We start from the raw sequence: 20,521 nt of genomic DNA, 5'->3' as shown, positions 1-20,521 counted from the left end.
GTGGACAAATTAAATAATTTTATATAAAAGATATACTTAACTGAGATCTTCATTGCACTGCTTTAAGAAAACCATAAAGTAACCTGTTCCTGTATTGTTCAACTTAACAATTGCGCATTGTTTTAAAGTCCACAGCCTACCTGAATATTGCTGCTGACCAGGTGTATCCCTTTATGGCCGCAGTCTACTCATTTTCTAATGGCTACCTGCAGCAAGAATAATGTATACATCATCTCAAGCTGGATCCACTTGCAACTGCCTTATTTATATATATATATATATATATATATATATATATGTATATACGCATATTTTGTGATACATTGAACTACATGCACATATTTATGTGTATTGGACTTTACTAATGTCTAGACAGAGTACGGGATATAGCTGAACATGGCTGGTTAAGGTTAATCGAGTTTCAGGTTCCTTTGCATGGTTCATAAGCTCTGTAACAAAATCAGTAATGTGTAAGCTTGCAAAACACAATATAACTTTTTGCGATTGATGTACATACTCCACCTACCATTGCTTCTACCCCAAAGCATTGAGGAATGGGCCACATCTGCATAGGTTCAACCATTATGTTAAAAAATATATTTTCACTCTGCTATGAAAGCCATTTTTCCACTTAAATACATGCTCTGCCCTAAAAAATTTTGGATACAAATTTGAAAACTGTGAAAGAGTGACGCCACACCCATACAAACAAAAAATAATTAAAATTTCTCGTTAAACTGAATTTCATTCACATAAGGACTAAAAATATAATGCATAATGAATTCTGCATTTTACTTTCACAACTAACTCACAGCACGTGTGTGGGGTTGTACAGTATGATAAAATCAATCACGGAAAGTTTTGGCCGGCGCAGTGCAATTCATTTTGGCAAAATTGAGCCTGAAGGTTACTAAGAAGCGGAAGGGAGAGAATTTAGTCCAGCTGGCATATTACATTAGAAAGGAAACCTCTGAGGCAATTGAGAAGAAGAGATCATTTTGCAAAAGAACTAAAAATAAAATATGAATCGTATGTAAAAGTAAAGTAAATGTACACAATTTTTTGCATCCATTTGCAGTATTTAAAATGACTGATGTTTTGTTCAAGTAAATTGTTTTCAGTCTTGGAAAATATATTCTGAATATATATCCATGCGTTCATTTTACAAGGCAGTGGCACCATCCTTGCTCCAGATGGCATGCAAATAATTTATAAATGACAAAGTTCAGTAAGTTTATAGCAGCTGTTCTCATTCTGTTCCAGCTCCTTGGCCACCCACTTCAGTAGAACCGAGAACTTTCATTCAAGCCATGCTTCTCACAGGACTTTCAAACAACATTAGAACATGTGTTCAATATGTCCTCAGAAGGGTGAGGGCCAAATCTGAATGGAGCTCTAATACAATTTGAATATGGATAAAATATATTTTTCATATTATTAAGAATGTTTTTGTTTTACAACAAATCTAGTATTTTATATCATTTATATTTTATCTGTGTTTTTCCTTTTATATTGTGATTTAAATTGGTAATTCCAGTAAATTTTCACATTATGAATAATGGAATAAAGTTTCCAACAATTACCACTCAGTAAAACTTAGAATTTTCTTGAATTGTACTTGTTTTTTACAGTTTGTAGAGATGACAGAGTCCATTAGATAACAGTAGGAGAAAAGTATATGTTATTCCATGTCCATTACTCTAGTTGGCACAGTTACGTGGCATTCAGTGAAATAGTCTATGAGCCTGGAAATTAGATAATGCATGAGGAAATGCATCAATAAATAAAGGTTAGGATTATCTGTATACTGGGAAAAGTCTGCCATCTGAGATTTTACAGGGCTTAAAAATAAGTAGGATTCCAGGCAGTCACAGTACACAAGGAGGCATGTGTGTCACATATGGACTAGTAAATAAACCAATGCAGAATTATTTTTTAAAAAGTCTATAGGTGTCAGAGCCTTTGTCTGTAAAACAGGAAAAATTACATGAGGGTTTATTATTTGAATCTCTAATATTTCACATTGATATTCATTGGGGGATGAGCTCCTTGACTCAAGTAGACAAACTATCTATTATGGCTGCTTCCCCCTGATGCAAGATCATCATTACAGACATTGCATTTGATGTAAAAAATAAATAACAAACAAAAGTCAAACTAGCTGTAATTCCACCAACCTAGGCTGGTATTAGCAAAATCAGAGGGACAAAAAGCATGGAGCTCCCCAGAAATTGCCAGTAACAGCATTAAGTGATGCCAGCCTGGACTGATGACACTATAGAAGCAAAATCTATAGCATATGACGCTCCTGAAAAAGTACCTTACGCTGGACAGAAGGGGGCAGAATTTCCAAGGGGAATCTCCCCCACATCCAGGAATGACCAGCTCTGTGCTTGTAGCACTAGGACTTTTTGAAAACCTCTGGTGTGATAGATGTGGGTGTAAAAAGTAAAAAACAAACACTTAAATCAGCATTTTGTCGCTGGTGCATTACAGGTCCTATCATACTCTGGAATCCTTAGTAAAGTACCAAAGTAGTTGAGAATGTTGGTGCTTAGAATACTACAATCTCCAGCTTACCCATGGCTGTCAAGGCATTCTGTCACATGAGGAATCACAAGTGCCAACATGCCCTGGGGAGTGCATAATGTGTCCAGGCTAGGGATGAGGGGAGAATGGTGATGGACAGGCCCAGAGGATATTGGGTTTGGAGACAGGTGGAGGCATCACTCTCTGATTGTGCCATGGCAGGGGGGGGGGTGCCCTTCCCATGCATAGACACCCTCAGCATTACTAGCACAGAGCAGCCTGGATTCACCTTTCTCCTTCCCTGTTTTAGACTCTTTCAGCTCCTCAGAACTCAGGAGATTATAGCAAGAACCCCAGAGCTGGACAGCAGATTCCAGCACTGTGAGTAGCCTTTCCCTTTGTTATAACACGGAACTATAATACTGAGTGTTATTCAGTTTGGAGCAGTGTCTGAGCTGTTCCACCTGACTGTACCTCAATATGACTGTCTATACTCACATCCTCTGGGACTTTTTAATGAATCTGGGCAATTCAAGTTAGGCATTTGGAGAGGTAAGAGTGTGCAGGGGAAGTGCATAACATCATAACATTATACATTTTTACCTCCACAAATGCTTTTTTACCAGTTACTGCCAAAGAAGTTTCAGTGCAAAAACCATAAGACTCTGCAGTACTAGCTCCATTAAGAGCTCTTCCACAAATGACTTTTTAGCAGTTGTGCGATAATATTTTCAACATCCTGACCAATACCAAAGTGATACTTATTAAATAGGCTTCCTTATGCAAAGGCAGTCTTTCCTCCAGTGGGAATTACATTCACCAATAGCAGCATAAATGCCGGTGGTAACCCTTTAAAGTGAGAACAAGCCCAGTTGATTTAGTAAAGGGCTTTCAGTCCCTGGTGGATTTTCAAATGAGATATCCTTGAGCAGCAGTATCCCAAAAGTTCATTAGCGCATGCACTAATGGGGTTTTGAGCATTATGAATAAGACCCGCAATGTAATTCTAACAGTTCCAACTGGAAATCTAGATGAACTTTTAGAACTAGATGCAAGAGAGGCCTTTGCCTATCATAAGCAGCCTTTCCCCTAGAGAGCGATGTTCTCACAGGTACTCAGATGCCCCCGGACTTAAACTCAGCATAGTAGAAAAACACAAATATAAGGAGGAATAGGCAAAGCACTTCCTGAAGTCTACTGAATATTTCCTTGACAAGAATGAGCTGAAACAAGCAGTTTAAGAGTTTATTTGGAAGGGATAAAATTTATCCTTAGAAACATATAAACATAGAATTTGACGGCAGATAAGAACCGCTTGGCCCATCTAATCTGCCCATTGTTTTATTAATCTATGGTAACCTTAAACCTTATTTGATCCCTTATACTTTATAAGGATATTCTTATGTCTATCCCAAGCATGTTTAAATTGCTCTACTGTATTAGCCTCTACCACCTCTGATGGGAGGCTATTCCGCTTATCCACTACCCTTTCTGTGAAGTCGTTTTTCCTCAAATTTCCTCTGAACCTACTTCCCTCCAGTTTCAGTGCATGTCCTCGTGTTCTAGTACTTCTCTTCCTTAGAAGAATGTTTCCCTCATGTACCTTGTTCAAACCCTTGATATATTTGAAAGTTTCTATCATGTCCCCCCTTTCCTTTCTCTGCTCCAAACTATACATATTAAGTTCTTTTAGTCTTTCCGGGTAAGTTTTGTGGTGTAGGCCATGCACCATTTTAGTTACCCTTCTTTGTACAGTTTCTAATGTATTTATATCCTTCTAAAGATATGGCCTCCAGAATTGAACACAGTATTCTAGATGAGGCCGTACCAATGACCTATACAGTGTCATTATTACTTCTTTCTTTCTGCTATTGATACCTGTCCCTACCAAGCATCTGACTTTCCTCAATGCTTTGTTGCATTGCTTACCTGCCTTTAAGTCACCTGAAATAGTGACTCCTAGATCCCTTTTCTCCTCAGTAGTTTCCATTATAGTGCCATCCTTACTAAGAACTTTGGTTATTTCAATGGTCAGTAATTTCTACAAAGCATTGGAACAGCAATGGGCTCTAGTTTGCCCCAAGTCATGCCAATCTCACTCATAAGATCTACAGATGTGGAAAGGGCATGATTATGGGGCTAACCTGGAGTCCTGGATCACATACATAAAAAATGTGCTTTTTATTTGGAGTGGTGACATAGAAAGTCTAGATCAATTTTGCAAATTCTTGAACCACAATACTGTTAATGTAGAGTTCACTTTTGAGATTAATGAAAGCACAGCTATTTTCTAAATCCCATGCTGTATGTTTCAAATAACTCTTTATGAATTGAAACCTTTAAAAAACACTTACAGATACTAACTCTTATATAATGGCATCCAGTGAGCATCATCAACATTGGCTGAAAATTTTTCAAGTGCTCCAGTTTCTGAGTTTAAAAATAAACTGTACAGAAGAGAATATATTCAGTTAGCAAACTGCTAGTATGAAAACTCTATTTTTGAACAAAGGTTGCAATGATCTCGTTTTACAAAGAGATAAAGTGTCCAGAATAAGTAGGAGTTTTTTATTAGACTCCAAAAATTGAACCAAAATTGCTAGTAAGGTAGAATATGCCTTTACAACTGAATATATTCAGATTATAAAAAAGTGGAAAACATTTTTGGCAAACATCAGGATCTGCTTAGAATGGATCCAATTTTATCTGGGGTTTTGCTAGAGAAACTTTTATTTATAAATGAATGCCTAGCTTCAGGGATAAATTAGTTAGAAGTGCCCTAGAAGAAAATTAGCAGAAAGGGATCACTTTTTAGATATCGGTTGTGTGTTGCGTGCAAAGCGATTTTCTCAAATCAAACAACACCAAATTGGTATACTTGCTAGAGTGCATTTGCAGTCTTTTTTATGTGGGGAGAACATCTCTCCTAAAGACACGTCTAGCAGAGGTAATTTGAACCACTCAGTATCTGTCCATTTTAAATCACATAACAACAGTTCTGCTAAAGGTTTAAAATACTTTTGGACTACAGAAAAGATAATTAGCAATTGGAGAAGAAAAGATACACTATTGGTTTTAGCTAAAAGTGAAATGAAGTGGATACATTGTTTAAAAACAATGTCCCTTACAGGTTTAAATCAAGATTTTGAACTTAAATGGTTCCTTAGTGAGGACTAATTTTATTTTTTTTCTTACATTTCATCCTCCAATGTTTCTTAGTGAGAAATTTTTAGCTAACTTCCTTTTTTTAATATCTACATTTGATTTCACTTTATGAAGTTTAAAATATAATTTACCAACATTTGTTTGATAGCTTCATTGTAGCGTCAATATCTCCTTCCATGTAGAAAGATAGTGGATTTAAATAGGACAAATACAAGTGTATGTTACTATGAACATTGAAAAATTCAATAGGACTATTTGTCTGTATATTTAGGTCCTTCATATCTGTGTTGTTTGTGAAGCGCTCTGCCTTTTTTCTCCTTATACTTGTGGGTTTAAACAATTTAGGTGTGACTGTGACAGCTTCTTGTGCCATTCATAGTGTTTAACCATCTCATTCCCTCAGCGCAGTAAAAGTATTGTCATAGGTTTCAGGTAGCGATGGGGTATAGAGACTGGAAGTCTAGTACATCAGGGAGTATATGGAAGGAAGATGCACTAGAAAAGATGCAAATGTTCGAGTGCAGGCAGCGAGCAGGGATAACTGTAGACAATCTAGAAGGTCGGAGCAGGAATAGTCTAAACAACAAGCCAAGGGTCACGATAGGCAGCAGACAGAGAATATACAGGAACAGGCACCAGGTAGTCAATATATAATTCAGCAAAAAACAGGCTTCATGAGGTGCAGGCGCAAATGCTATAACTGGCAGGGAGGCTAAGCCCTCCCTGCTATTTAAAGTATAGAAGGCCAATCAGAACGCTCCCTAGGAGGGAGTCCCCCAGCAACCTAGAATTGCGATCATAAGCAGCATCCACAGCAACCAGCTTGGATGGAAGGGGCAGAGCAAGCAGTTCCTGCAAATAGGAAATAGCATCCCGGCTGCTTAGCAACCAGTCAGACAGGGCCACAGAGTGAGCCATTGCGAGTAGCAAGCAAAGGCAGTTTCTGGCAGTACCCCTTCACTTGAGGAGAGGTTAAAGAACCCCTACAATCTGGTTTATTCAGAAACCGCTTATATAAATCTATTTTCAACCTCTAAGTTCTGCAGAGAAAACCAAGACCTTTCCTCTGGTCCATAACCCTTCCAGTGGACCAAGTAATGAATTTGGCCTTGAAACCACTTGGGATCCAAAATTAATTCTCTCTACAATAATTTCTTGGAGTTCATCAACTTCAGTTGGGGCAGGTTTATTAGAAGGACCTAACCATCTTAGAATAAAAGACAGGTTTGAAAAGAGAACAATGAAATGTGTTAGGAATTTTCAGCGATCTGGGAAGATCCAAACGGAAGATCCAAATGGAAGGCAACAGGATTCACTTTTTTATAATTTTGACAGACCAATGTATCAATGTACACATTTTCTAGACAGTTGCCAGAGTCTGATGTGGACAACCAGACCATATCACCAACTTTAAAAGTACATGCCCTATGCTGTTGGTTCAAGCAGAACTTTCAGAGTAAAGATACATGTAATAAGGCTAAATGAACTTTTCTCCAGTAAGATTTAAAACATAGAGTAGTATTCAGTACTTAAGGGAGATTAGTTGGCATGAGATGGTCTAATGAATTAGCTCTAAAGTGCTTACCTAACATGCAAAAGAAGGGTTTTGTACCTGGTTAGAGGTCCCAGATGGTCCCAGTTTTTGGCTTCTCAATATCACCAATATTCCTGTTTCCCAATACAAGAAATATACCCTAAAGCATCTTAATTGTGCTATAAAGTCTGTGATACCGGTCCACTGGAGGTCTCAATACCACCGCCCATAAAGGAGTAGTTTGCAAGGCTGAACTTTTACATGTCCATGGATGATTCAATCCACTGAGATAAGTTTTGCGACTATTGCACCATATGGTATGACTAGATAGAATTCAAAGACACTTCCATGTTGTACCCTTTTCATCTTGTTGGCTTGCCATTTCTCCATAATTACTCAACTTCTGACCCATTAAGGACTACATCCCCAGCTTCATCCCTTATACCTCCTCCCTGACCCCATCTCTTCTTCTACCCCATTCCTGGCCCACTATACAGCCAAATGTTATATTGGTTCTCGTTTATTGCTATCTGCGTACAAGTACTTCATATTTTCATTCTGCAGTCGAGCTAATGCTATCTTGCATCTAGATTATTCTGTACTTTTGACGGTTGTTCACTCTATGCCTATATATCAATTTGTTCATATGTTTTGCTGAGGTTGTACCACTTTCAATAAAAACAGATGTTTTTATTTAAGAAGGGTGATGTATTAGAAAAAGAATGACAGGAATTGTATGCAAATTCTGTCCACGGTAAATATTTAACCCATTTAATTTGAAATTTGGAAATGTAACATCTCAGATTCTGCTCCAAAGACTGTTTACTCTTTTAGTCTGACCATTAGATTAAGGGTGTTAGGCCGAGTATAGACTTTATTTATAATAATTAATTCTCAGAAAAGAGTAAAAACACTTCCAGAACTAAGCAACAAATGGATATCCTCTGCCCAAGACTATATCAATGTTAATCATTGGAGTCTGAATACATGTTTAATGAAAATAGAGGCCAAGTTTTTAGCAGTGGGCAACTTGGTGAGAGAAACAAAATGAGGCAACTTACTGAAATGATCAACAATGACCCAGATAGTATTATGTCTATCAATTAGTAGTTCAACAACAAAATACATAGAAATATGAGTCCAGGTTTTAATGGGTACTGAAAGAGCCATGAGGTGACCAGAAGAAATATTCCTAGGAGTCTTAATCTGGCACAGATATCACAGGACAAAACAAATTATTTAACATTATATTTCACTGACTGAACAAGACAGCAATTTCAATGTTTTAAAAATACCAGGATGACCAGAGATTTTGCAAGAATGAAGTTCAGAAAGGACATCTTTTCTAAGGCCTTCAGGAACATACAAAACTTTAGAGGCTCTGGATGACCTTGATCTTTGATCTGCGTCAATTGAGTAGAGAGTGTGAGACCAGCTAAAATTGAAGAAGCTGAAATTATGGGATCTTGCCTAGTGAGGAAACTTCAAAATAAGGCTTTGGTTTTCCATTTTTTAGAACCAGCTCTGAAAGTAATAGCAAAATGAAAATTGAGCTTCTGGAGTTTAACCTTTTTTGCTAACTCAATGTATAAAAGATTTTGTGTTCATTAAAAACTGTAATGGTATGGTTGGCTCCTCCCCGTCAATGTCTCCAGTCCTCAAAAGCCTGTTTAAGACTTGCAGGGAAAGTAAGGCACAAGGATGTAGCCTCTTGTCATTTGGATCCACTTGAGAAAGGTTGGCTCCAACACCAACATTGGAAGCATCGCCCCAGCAACCTATTACATCAATTGTGATCACGAGATCGCCTAAATCAGAATGGGGCAGAGTGAGCAGTGCTCGCATGGAAGAAATAGTGGAGCTAAAGATCGAACCATTGTGTGCAGCACAGTGGCTCATAACAGCAACAAAAGTTTACTATTGAGACACTTAGCAAAAATAATTAAAATCAGAATATTGTGCTTACCTGTGAAATTGGACATAGTTGTCCTTGTCACTTCAGATTGCCAGCCACCAGTATTGGTTCTGAATACCACATCAACTTCAGCAGAGGAGGAGTAAAGAGACTACTTTTCATTATACTGTACACTAATTAATGCCCAGGGTGACTTTTTCCCCTTTCAAGCTATTTTTCATAACTATTTTTTATTATTACAATTTAATCTCACTATCCTTTATCAGTTATTCTAAGCTGTTCTCTATAAAATCATATTTCATGTAATCAGCAGCTGTTGGGAAATACAGTGTAAGTGCTACAGTAGCAAATACATTTATAGATTTAAAAAGACACAGTTAAACAGAAATAAAGAAAAATATTCTGTAAACAAATAGAAATCAGTTTCACTATTATATGTTTTCATACAACTATGATGACAAAAACAGTCTGTAATACTGTATTCTGAGGTTAAATCAGGTTCTCCTATAAACTGTAGCCTCAGGTTATCAAGTAATGTTTCATGACAGGATGAATTAACAGCCTAATTATACAAAGGAAAATGTGTTTTGTTCATTTTTCATAAAACAATATGTTCATTCAGACATAGCAAGACTCTGGAATAATACCAGTATTACTAGTAATAATTATCAATGTCATAATATTGCTTTATAGAATCTGAGTTTTAGATGATGTGTTTAAAAATCTGAAAGAGCTATATTATTCATATGTTCGCATATCACACACATAGACTGCATCCTAAAGCTTTAAAAATAAGCGAGGAAGTATTGTAACTTGCCATTTTTTATGGTGTTTTAAAATATTGCAATCAATTTTCACCTCAAAGTTGCAGGATTTACTAATCAGAGAGTAAGAGGCTGAAAATTCAAACCAGTTGCATGCAATAGACCCAGTTTTGAAAAAAAAAACAATTTTTATTGTCAGTTTTATCTTGGCCCTTGAAAACATGCGGTATTTTGACCTCAGGGACCCTATAATAGACTGCCCTCTCCCTCATTAACTTTGATTGGGATCTGAGGATAGGGGATAGGAGAGGAGTTGGTTGATAGTGAATACTAATGAACGTTAAGATTGTTGAGAGATGTCTTGTTCCTTAGTTTTCTGCTTGCATTATGTCACGACTGATAGTGGGTGTATTACTGATAGTGGGTACCTGCTGTTGTTGGCGCAACTCAGAGGAAGGCGCGGAGTCTAACGTGCCCCTGGTATTCACCAGGAACCCCCGCAAGGAAGTATGGACTCCGCTGCAGGGACACGCAGGTCGCGGTCCTTCCTAGAGTCCACAGCGAGATACAAGGGGGTGTCAGACAGGCCGGTTCAGCAACGTTCAGGTAGAGGAGGTACAAAGGGAAATCCAGAAGAATGGTGAGGCAAGCCGAGTCGGTAACCTTCAGGGAGCGCAGTACAAAGGCAGAATCCAGATAGGGGTGGTCAAACGGTCCGGGTCAAAAGGGTCACAAGCAGCACGAGGAATGTCAGGAACAATACAGCAACTGGTACACACAAACGCTGGAGACAGGAAGACCTGATACTCTGGCACTGATTAGAGGACAGGAAGAGGTTTAAATAGTGTGGGGATCCAATCAGCATCAGCGCTGCAGCGCTGTCATGCCTGCCGGCGGGAATCACATAGCGTCCCGTTGCCTAGCAACGGGGCGCATCATACTGCTAGGAGATGGATGGCAGGGGGGATCCGGAAGTGATGCGTCTGGTTGCATAGCAACCAGACGCGCGGTCAGGCAGTCAGGCGGCCGTGCGGACGGCGCCTGACAGTATACCCTCCTCTTCTTCCTCCTGTTTGAAGGAACTTTTTGAGAATTCTAGGAGCGTGAAGGTCCTGCTTGTCCACCCATGATCTCTCCTCTGGGCCAAATCCTTTCCAATGGACAAGAAATTGCTGTTTGCCACGAAGAATGCGAGAGGCCAAGATCCGACTGACTTCGAATTCAGTTCCAGAAGAGGTTTGTATTGGTGGGGGACGACCGGGAGGTCGATAGAATTTATTGAGTACCACTGGTCGTAGTAATGAGACATGAAAAGTATTATGACATCTCAGAGAAGGAGGAAGTTTCAATTTAAAGCATACAGGATTAATGACTTGCATGATGGTGTACGGGCCAATAAATCGAGGAGCCATCTTCATAGAAGGAACCTTTAGTCTTAGGTCCCGGGTGGATAGCCATACTTGGTCTCCCACCTTTAAGAGAGGAGTGGCCCTCCGATGACGATCTGCAAAGATTTTGTGATGCTGAGTAGCCTTGAGTAAAGCCGTGTTAGTCTTAGCCCAAATGAGAGAAAATTCCCGATAAAGAGTATCTACGGCTGGAACCGGTGAAGAGGACACTGGAAAAGGATCCGGAAACACAGGATGACTTCCGTATACAATAAAGAAAGGGGAGAATCCGGTAGACTCATGAATGTGTTGATTATGGGAGAACTCCGCCCAAGGAAGGAATTGAGACCATTTATTCTGGTTGTCGGAGGTAAAACAGCGGAGGAATGTCTCGAGATCCTGATTGATTCGCTCCGTCTGTCCGTTGGTTTGTGGATGGTATCCCGAAGAGAATTTCAATTCTATGTTCAATCTCTTACAAAAGGTTCTCCAAAACTGGGATGTGAATTGGACTCCGCGGTCCGAAATGATCTCCTTCGGGCAACCATGTAGTCTGAATATCTCCTTGATAAAGATATCTGCCAGACGACTGGCCGTGGGCAGTCCAGTTAGAGGAATAAAATGTGCCATCTTCGAAAATCGATCAATAACCACCCAGATAGTGGTAAACCCTGCACTGAGGGGTAGGTCTGTGATAAAATCCATGGCCACACTTTCCCAAGGAGCATCGGGGATAGGGAGTGGACGAAGAAGGCCTGCCGGAACTCTTCTACAAGTTTTGTGTTGAGCACAAGTAGTGCAGGAAGCAATAAATCTCTCAACATCGGCACGTACGTTAGGCCACCAGAAGCGTCGGCAAAGCAGCGATGTTGTCTTCTTTATTCCAGCATGGCCGGCAATGCGGGATGAATGAGCCCACTGCAGGGTCTTGAACCGGAGATGGGGTTCCACGAATGACCAGCCTGGTGGAGGAGAGGACGTTTTGGTCCTAGTAAGGGCTACGATATTAGAAGGATCAATAATATGCTGAGGAACCAACGGTCTTAAACGATCGGAATCGTCAAATGAGCGAGATAATGCATCGGCACGTCCATTCTTGGCTCCCGGGCAGAATGTGAGCTTCATGTTAAATCGAGCAAAGAAGGATGCCCAGCGGGCTTGCCGAGGATTAAGGCAACGAGCCTCTTGAATGAACACTAGGTTCCGATGGTCGGTAAACACAGTAACAGGAAATATAGCCCCCTCCAACAGATGTCGCCACTCCTCCAGAGCCGCCTTGATGGCCAGTAACTCCTTGTCCCCTATTCCATAATTACATTCACTTGGAAGAAATCGTCTGGAGAAAAACCCACACGGGTTGTGTGAGCCAGCCGGAGACTCTTGAAAAAGCACCGCCCCAATGCCTACCGAGGATGCATCTACCTCTAAGAAAAAAGGTCGTTCTTGATCTGGCTGGGACAGAACTGGGGCTGAAGAAAATGCTTTCTTTAACGTTATGAAGGCAGACATGGCCTCCGAGGACCAAACCCTGGGGTTGGCAGTCTTCCTGGTTAAAGCTGTAATGGGGGCTATAATGGTGGAGAATCCCTGAATAAATTGGCGATAATAGTTTGCAAAGCCGATGAACCTTTGAATAGCTTTAAGGCCTTGTGGCTGAGGCCAGTCCAGAATAGCTGACACCTTGGTGGGATCCATACAAAGACCTTGACCCGACACGATGAAACCAAGAAAAGGTACCTGGCTAATCTCAAACACACATTTTTCCAGCTTGCAGTAGAGGTGATGTTTCCGAAGTCTACGTAAGACCTCCTTTACTTGTTCCTGATGAGTCTTCAGATCTTTAGAAAATATTAATATATCGTCTAAATACACTACCACAGAAGTGTATAACAGGTCATGAAAGATATCGTTAACAAAGGTTTGGAAGATGGCTGGGGCGTTGCAGAGGCCGAAGGGCATCACCAGGTACTCGAAATGTCCATCTCTGGTGTTAAAGGCCGTTTTCCATTCGTCTCCTTCTTTGATGCGAATCAAATTATAGGCCCCATGGAGATCTAGTTTGGAAAAGATTTGAGATCCACTGAGTTTGTCAAAGAGGTCGGAGATGAGAGGTAGTGGATATCGATTTTTGACAGTGATGCGGTTGAGAGGACGATAATCAATACAAGGCCGAAGAGACCCATCCTTCTTCTTAACAAAAAAAAACCCTGCACCCGCTGGGGAAGTAGATTTGCGGATAAATCCCCGTTTCAGGTTTTCTGAAATATATTGAGACATGGCTGACGTCTCTGGACGAGATAAAGGGTAGGTCCTCCCTTTGGGGATGGGTTGGTCAGGAGATAAAACAATAGCGCAATCCCAGGGACGATGAGGAGGCAAGATCTCCGCTTCCACTTTACTGAATACATCTTGGAATTCCATATAGGCCTCAGGAAGGTGGGTTAGCTCGGAATGAGCCATTACTTGACATTTTGGAGGCAAGACTCTAGACAGACATTTAAAGCGACATCCTAAACCCCACGACATAACTTGAGTGTGGTCCCAATCCATCTGAGGAGAATGTTTTCTCAGCCACGGTAGCCCCAAGATGAGGGGATTAATGGACCTTGGCAACACCAAAAGTTGGATCATTTCGCTATGAAGTACTCCTACCCTCAACCGAACAGGAGAAGTCACGGAGGAGATGGAGCCGTGAGTGACACGACTTCCGTCGACTGCCGTCAGAGATAACGGTTGGGGCAATGGGTTTAGAGGTATTTGGAGCTGCGAAGCTAGATCCGCCGAAATGAAGTTCCCGGAGGAGCCGGAGTCCACAAAGGCCGTGGTGGAAAAGGTACCCTTGGGGGTGCTCAGGATGACAGCCATCTGAAATTCTGGGGAATTTTCTTTAGAATAGGGAGCAACTGTGGATTCTCCTAAAACGGCCTCCCCACCACCGTTTAGGAGGAAGAGTTTCCCGGTTTCTTGGGACAAACTCTTAGCAGGTGTCCCGGATCTCCACAATACAGACACAGGCGTTGTTTGAAGCGTCTCTCCCTCTCTTCAAGGGATAATTTAGAGCGTCCTACTTGCATTGGTTCGTCCACTGGCAGGATGGGATTTTGGAACTGGGGTGCTAGCCGTGGTATGAACCGTTTGCCAGGAGAGCGTTCCTGCGTGCGCTCTTGGTAGCGCAAATCCACCTTGATGCACATGGAGATGAGAGAATCTAACTCAGCCGGGAGTTCTCTGGAAATTAACTCATCCTTAATCCGGTCCACCAGACCTTGCCAAAAGGTTGCCACCAGTGCTTCGTTATTCCATTTTAACTCGGAAGCCAGGGTTCGAAATTGAACTGCGTATTGCCCCACGGACAGGTCACCTTGGCGGAGGTTTAACAAGCTGGTAGCTGCAGAAGCAACTCTTCCGGGATCATCGAAGACTTTCCTGAAAGCTTCAATGAAAGAGTTGGAGTTATTAAGAAGTGGACCCCCTTGTTCCCATAAAGGTGAGGCCCAGGCCAGGGCTTGACCACTGAGGAGGGAGATGAGAAAAGCTACTTTGGTGCGTTCTGAAGAAAAGGCCCCTGGGTTGCACTCAAATTGGATGGCACATTGGTTCAGAAAGCCCCTGCACTTCTTGGGATCCCCGTCAAACTTTTCGGGTGTCGGGATGCGTACACCGGAGGCCGCTGTAGAGACCGTAACCACACTGGATGCTGTGGATGCCGCAGAGGTTATGGCTGGTGTAGCGGGTGCAGCATTCTGAAATGTATCGAAGCGGGTAGCAATCCCTTGGACACATTGTAGAAGATGCGCTTGGGCTGCTTCTTGTTGCTCCACTCGTTGAGCCAAATGCAGGAGTAGGTCACGAGCAGACGGTTCACCAGACCCCTCCGTTGTCATGGCCAGAGCATACTGTCACGACTGATAGTGGGTGTATTACTGATAGTGGGTACCTGCTGTTGTTGGCGCAACTCAGAGGAAGGCGCGGAGTCTAACGTGCCCCTGGTATTCACCAGGAACCCCCGCAAGGAAGTATGGACTCCGCTGCAGGGACACGCAGGTCGCGGTCCTTCCTAGAGTCCACAGCGAGATACAAGGGGGTGTCAGACAGGCCGGTTCAGCAACGTTCAGGTAGAGGAGGTACAAAGGGAAATCCAGAAGAATGGTGAGGCAAGCCGAGTCGGTAACCTTCAGGGAGCGCAGTACAAAGGCAGAATCCAGATAGGGGTGGTCAAACGGTCCGGGTCAAAAGGGTCACAAGCAGCACGAGGAATGTCAGGAACAATACAGCAACTGGTACACACAAACGCTGGAGACAGGAAGACCTGATACTCTGGCACTGATTAGAGGACAGGAAGAGGTTTAAATAGTGTGGGGATCCAATCAGCATCAGCGCTGCAGCGCTGTCATGCCTGCCGGCGGGAATCACATAGCGTCCCGTTGCCTAGCAACGGGGCGCGTCATACTGCTAGGAGATGGATGGCAGGGGGGATCCGAAAGTGATGCGTCTGGTTGCATAGCAACCAGACGCGCGGTCAGGCAGTCAGGCGGCCGTGCGGACGGTGCCTGACACATTATAGTTTGCTGTCTTTTTTGGTTTGAGTCTTTGTTTGTCAATTGTTTTTGTTTGTCAGTTTTTTAGTGTGGTGTGGTTGTCATTGCTGTTTGATCTTTTATTTCTCTGAGTTTCATATCTATAATGGGGGAAGGGAATGCAGAGCACATGCCCTGTAGGTCAAGGGGGCAAGACTTGTCCACTCTGGACCCAGAGCAGTGACAACTGGCTCCATATTTCTGCTGCTGTCAGTATGGGGACTCAGACCAGACAGTGCCACAGATAGCAAAGTCTCTGACACTGTGCCGGAGTCTTTGCATTCTTCTGCGAAAGTGCCGATGTCATATTATTGGGGGGACACACAAAAAACATGAATATATAATCATACATAACACATGCTCACAGACAGACATAGACTGAGAGGATATTTTATTTTATGTACTGTCAGGGTGAGGGCCAAATAAAATATTAGACTAATAAATAGGAATTTACATGATTTCCCCTCCGATAAAAGTGTTTAAAATCATCAGTAAGCCCAGTGGGAGGCAATTAGGTTTGTCATACGCTGCTCATTCGGCTTCCATAGACAAAGACTGAGACATTCATCTGTGTCTCATTAACAGGCTTCAAACCTCTAAGTTCTGATATGCGCATGTGCAGACTGATTACCTGTATACTTCTAATTAAGATTCCTATTGGTTCCTGTTTTGGCTCCAGACTTGAAAAGGCACTTCCTCCCTTTCCTCTGGGCCTGTTGATCAAGTTGCCTGTCTGATTAGGTTCCTACCTATTCACCGAGATCTCACATGGATCAACATTGCATTTGCTGTGTTGCTGTTAAGGACTATACAGCTCAAGCTGCACCTGTCTCTGCTGTGTGATATTCCACGGGCTATACAGCTCAAGCTGCACCTGCCTCTGCTGTGTGCTACTCCACGGACTATATAGCTCAAGCTGCACCTGTCTCTGCTGTGTGATATTCCATGGGCTACACAGCTCAAGCTGCACCTGCCTCTGCTGTGTGCTACTCCACGGACTATACAGCTCAATCTGCACCTGTCTCTGCTGTGTGATACTCCACAGGCTATACAGCTCAAGCTGCACCTGTCTCTGCTGTGTTGCTACTCCATGGGCTGTACCGCTCAAGCTGCACTTGCCTCTGCTGTGTTGCTACTCCACAGACTGTACCGTTCAAGCTGCACCTGCCTCTGCTGTGTTGCTATTCCACAGGCTGTATCGCTCAAGCTGCACCTGCCTATGCTGTGTTTCTATTCCACGGGCTATACCGTTCAAGCGGCAACTGTATCTGCTGTGTGCTATTCCACGGGCTACATCGCTCAAGCTGCAACCACCTCCATTGTGTGCTACTCTACGGGCTATACCGCTTAAGCCGCAACCACCTCCACTGTGTGGCTATTCCACGGGCTATACTGCTCAAGCTGCAACCACCTCCGCTGTGTGGCTACTCCACGGGCTATACTGCTCAAGCTGCAACCACCTCCACTGTGTGGCTATTCCACGGGCTATACTGCTCAAGCTGCAACCACCTCCGCTCTGTGGCTACTCCACGGGCTATACTGCTCAAGCTGCACCTGCCTCCGTTGTATTGCTGATCCTAGGACTGGACTGCTGAAACCACGCCTGACTTCATCAGGCTGCTATTCAACTGTTTCAAGTCATCTCTCTGAGCCGTCCTGTTCAGGCTTCATCTACTCCGCATTGGCCTCTGTGGCTCAGTGGCACTACATGTCATATCATCAAGCTGCTTGTTCTCTTCTCTGGCTGAACTGTTCATGTATTAACGAAAGTATTTAGGCATTGTATGGTACCTGATTTCTGCCGCATCTATTGTGATTATATTGCTACCTGGACTGTTACTCTTTCCTCTGATGTGTGCAGCTCTATTGTGATACCATATACCTGCTGCCTTTTTCTCTTTACCTTATTGCTGGACTGTTCATTCTATGCCGTATCTAGTTACATGCTGATTGTTCATATTGCATATGATATTGCCGGTGGCTCCGCTCACCTTGTACTACGCTCCTAGTGTCTATATATATATATATCAAGACTTTCCTGTTAATTCATCCAGTCATCATTAAACCGCTGATTGTACTTTTATCCTGCATATGTCATCTATTTACCCTCGGGTACTACTACCACTTGCCAGTGTGTTACCTTACTCTGACTCCCCGAGAATCCGTTCCTACAACACCTATTGAACGGATCCAGAGTCCAGAATACCAAACCGTGACAAGGTTAAGCTCAAATATTCTTTCAGGAAGGAAAGCTTACATATGTAGATCACAGCCATGCATTCCTTGTGATAATGCACACCCTTTACTACTTGAGTAGACTGTCTAATTAAGGTATTGTAAAAACGAGTAAACCACTAGGTGTGAATTAGGGAAAGCCATATGCTAGAGGAACCATTTAGGCTAATACAAAATATTAAAATTATTAACTTCAAAGAACCTGTCTTCATATTTCATCTTTTGGGATATCAGTGTGCCACTCTGTACTTAGGGGCATAAACCACACATGTGTTGTGAAGTATAGATAGTAACTGTAAAGGAAATCCACAGTAGTTACACATATGTGAGAATGCGATTTGAAATTGTTGTAATTTCATCATATTTGATATGTGAATGTGCAGAAGTTTATGACTGGTTTATTTAAAGGGGAATTATGTCTCTGGGATATGTCCAAGAAAAGTTATGGCAGGTCAAAACCTTTGGACTATTTATGGACACACAGGGGACATTTCCTCTCCAACATTAGCATATACACTGCCCCTTTGAATGCCTTCCCAGTTAATCCTGCTTAAATACCAAGTGTGGGAGAGAGTAGATTGTCAGCTGTTGGGCTTTCAATCTAATTGAAGGACTGTCCATATCTTTCTACCTTGTCACCGGCATAAACATTATGATATGTAAGTTTTAGTCTCTGTAACTCATTCCTTTTATTTTTATAAGTGTATTGCATTTATTTTTTCTTTGTTATTTATTATATATTTTCTTTTTATTATAACAAAATGCCCTGCACCTTTGTATATTAAATCTAAAATGTAATACGTTTTGTCCTTAATACTCTAAAGAATCTATTAGCCTTTTAAGAAGAATTTTGCTTGACCATGTTAACCCTTAAATGCTGGTGTGTGAATTGTTAATCCATTTGACTAACAAGCCTAGTATGTGCCAGCATGTACATTTGTGTAACAGAGTTTTGATGTTTTAATCAATTGAATGCAGGTGTGCACATTGTTAACCTGTGTGTAACAAGGAGCATAGTGTGTACCAGTGTGTGACGGTTTATTGGAGTCCTATTGTCTTTATTCAGTAGGTGGTGGCAGACCATAGGGGTGTATGAGTGTGAGAGTGTCATTTGGGGGCAATTTAGCACATCTATATCCTGTGTAAAAGGTTAGTGAAAGATTGGGTGCTGAAATTGTGTGTAACCCCATACAGCAAACAACTAAAAGTCAGAGACGCTGGGAGCACGTTCCTGACAGATTGTATGATCAAAGCATAAGTAAAGTTAGCTTCTTGAAATAATGTTTGAGCTTAACATAATTACCTTCCTCTGGGCTTACTGACCAAATGTTTTTAAACACTTTTACCTGAGGGGCAATCATGTTGATTCCTTAATATTTTATTTGGGTCTTCACCCCGGCATGTACAATTACCCTTCAAATGTATTGGACTACTGAATCAATGATGGAATATTTGCAGACTTTTTAAGTAGAAAGGCATGCAGTAATATTTACTGTAAGTGTGTGCAATTCTGAGTTTGAATGGATAAGGCTAAAAGTGACTTTAAGTGTTCAGAAAAACCAATGAAACAAAGAGATCAACAGAAGTCTAGATAACTTGTGCTGAGTAACAGAAGGGTGCAAATAAAATAACATATTAGAGAAACTGTCAGAGGTAGATAACCGAGGGAAAGTATTTTTATATGAGATTTGAGATATATGAAGGGGTGGTGTTGCTGGGGCTTTGTAGGCAAGGGTGAGTAATTAGAATTGGATTCTGGAGGATACAGGAAGCCAGTGTAAGGATTTGCAAGGTGGTGCAGCAGAAATCAGCCTTAAGCAGCGTTAGAGATGGATTGAAATGAGGAAAAAATGGTGTGGGAATGCCAGATAGCAGGATATTGTAGAAGTCAAGATTGGAGATGATGAGAGAATGGATAAAAGTTTTGGTAGCACGTCAGGTAAGAAAATTGCTTATTCTGGCATTGTTGCTAAGGTGGAGCCAACAGGACTGGGGGAGAGTGTGGATGTGAGGAGTAAAGCAGAGGACAAAGTCAATGTGACACTAAAACAGCAGGTTTGGGAGACTGAGGAATTTGTGATGTTATAAGCAGTGATAGAAATTTGAGGGGAGGTGGTGACTCTGGGAAGAGGGAAGATGATAAGTTCTGTTTTGAACATGTTGAGCTTTAGGCAGCGTTGGAACATCCATATGGAGATAGCAGAAAGAGAATTGGTTACACAAGCTAGTACAGAAGGGAAGAGCTCAGGGGAAGAGATATAGATTTGGGTGTCATCAGCGTAGAGGTGGTATTGTTGGCTGAATAAGCGAAGAGGTGTACAGTGAAAAAAGTAAAAGGACAAAAACAGAGCCATGTTGGAACCCAACTGATTGTGGGAGTGGAGGGGAGGATGTGAGGTAGAAACACTAAAGGA

Source organism: Mixophyes fleayi, chromosome 5 (genome assembly GCF_038048845.1).
Source record: "Mixophyes fleayi isolate aMixFle1 chromosome 5, aMixFle1.hap1, whole genome shotgun sequence".
In the NCBI taxonomy this organism is placed as follows: Eukaryota; Metazoa; Chordata; class Amphibia; order Anura; family Limnodynastidae; genus Mixophyes; species Mixophyes fleayi.
Note: the sequence above shows the minus strand (reverse complement) of the source record.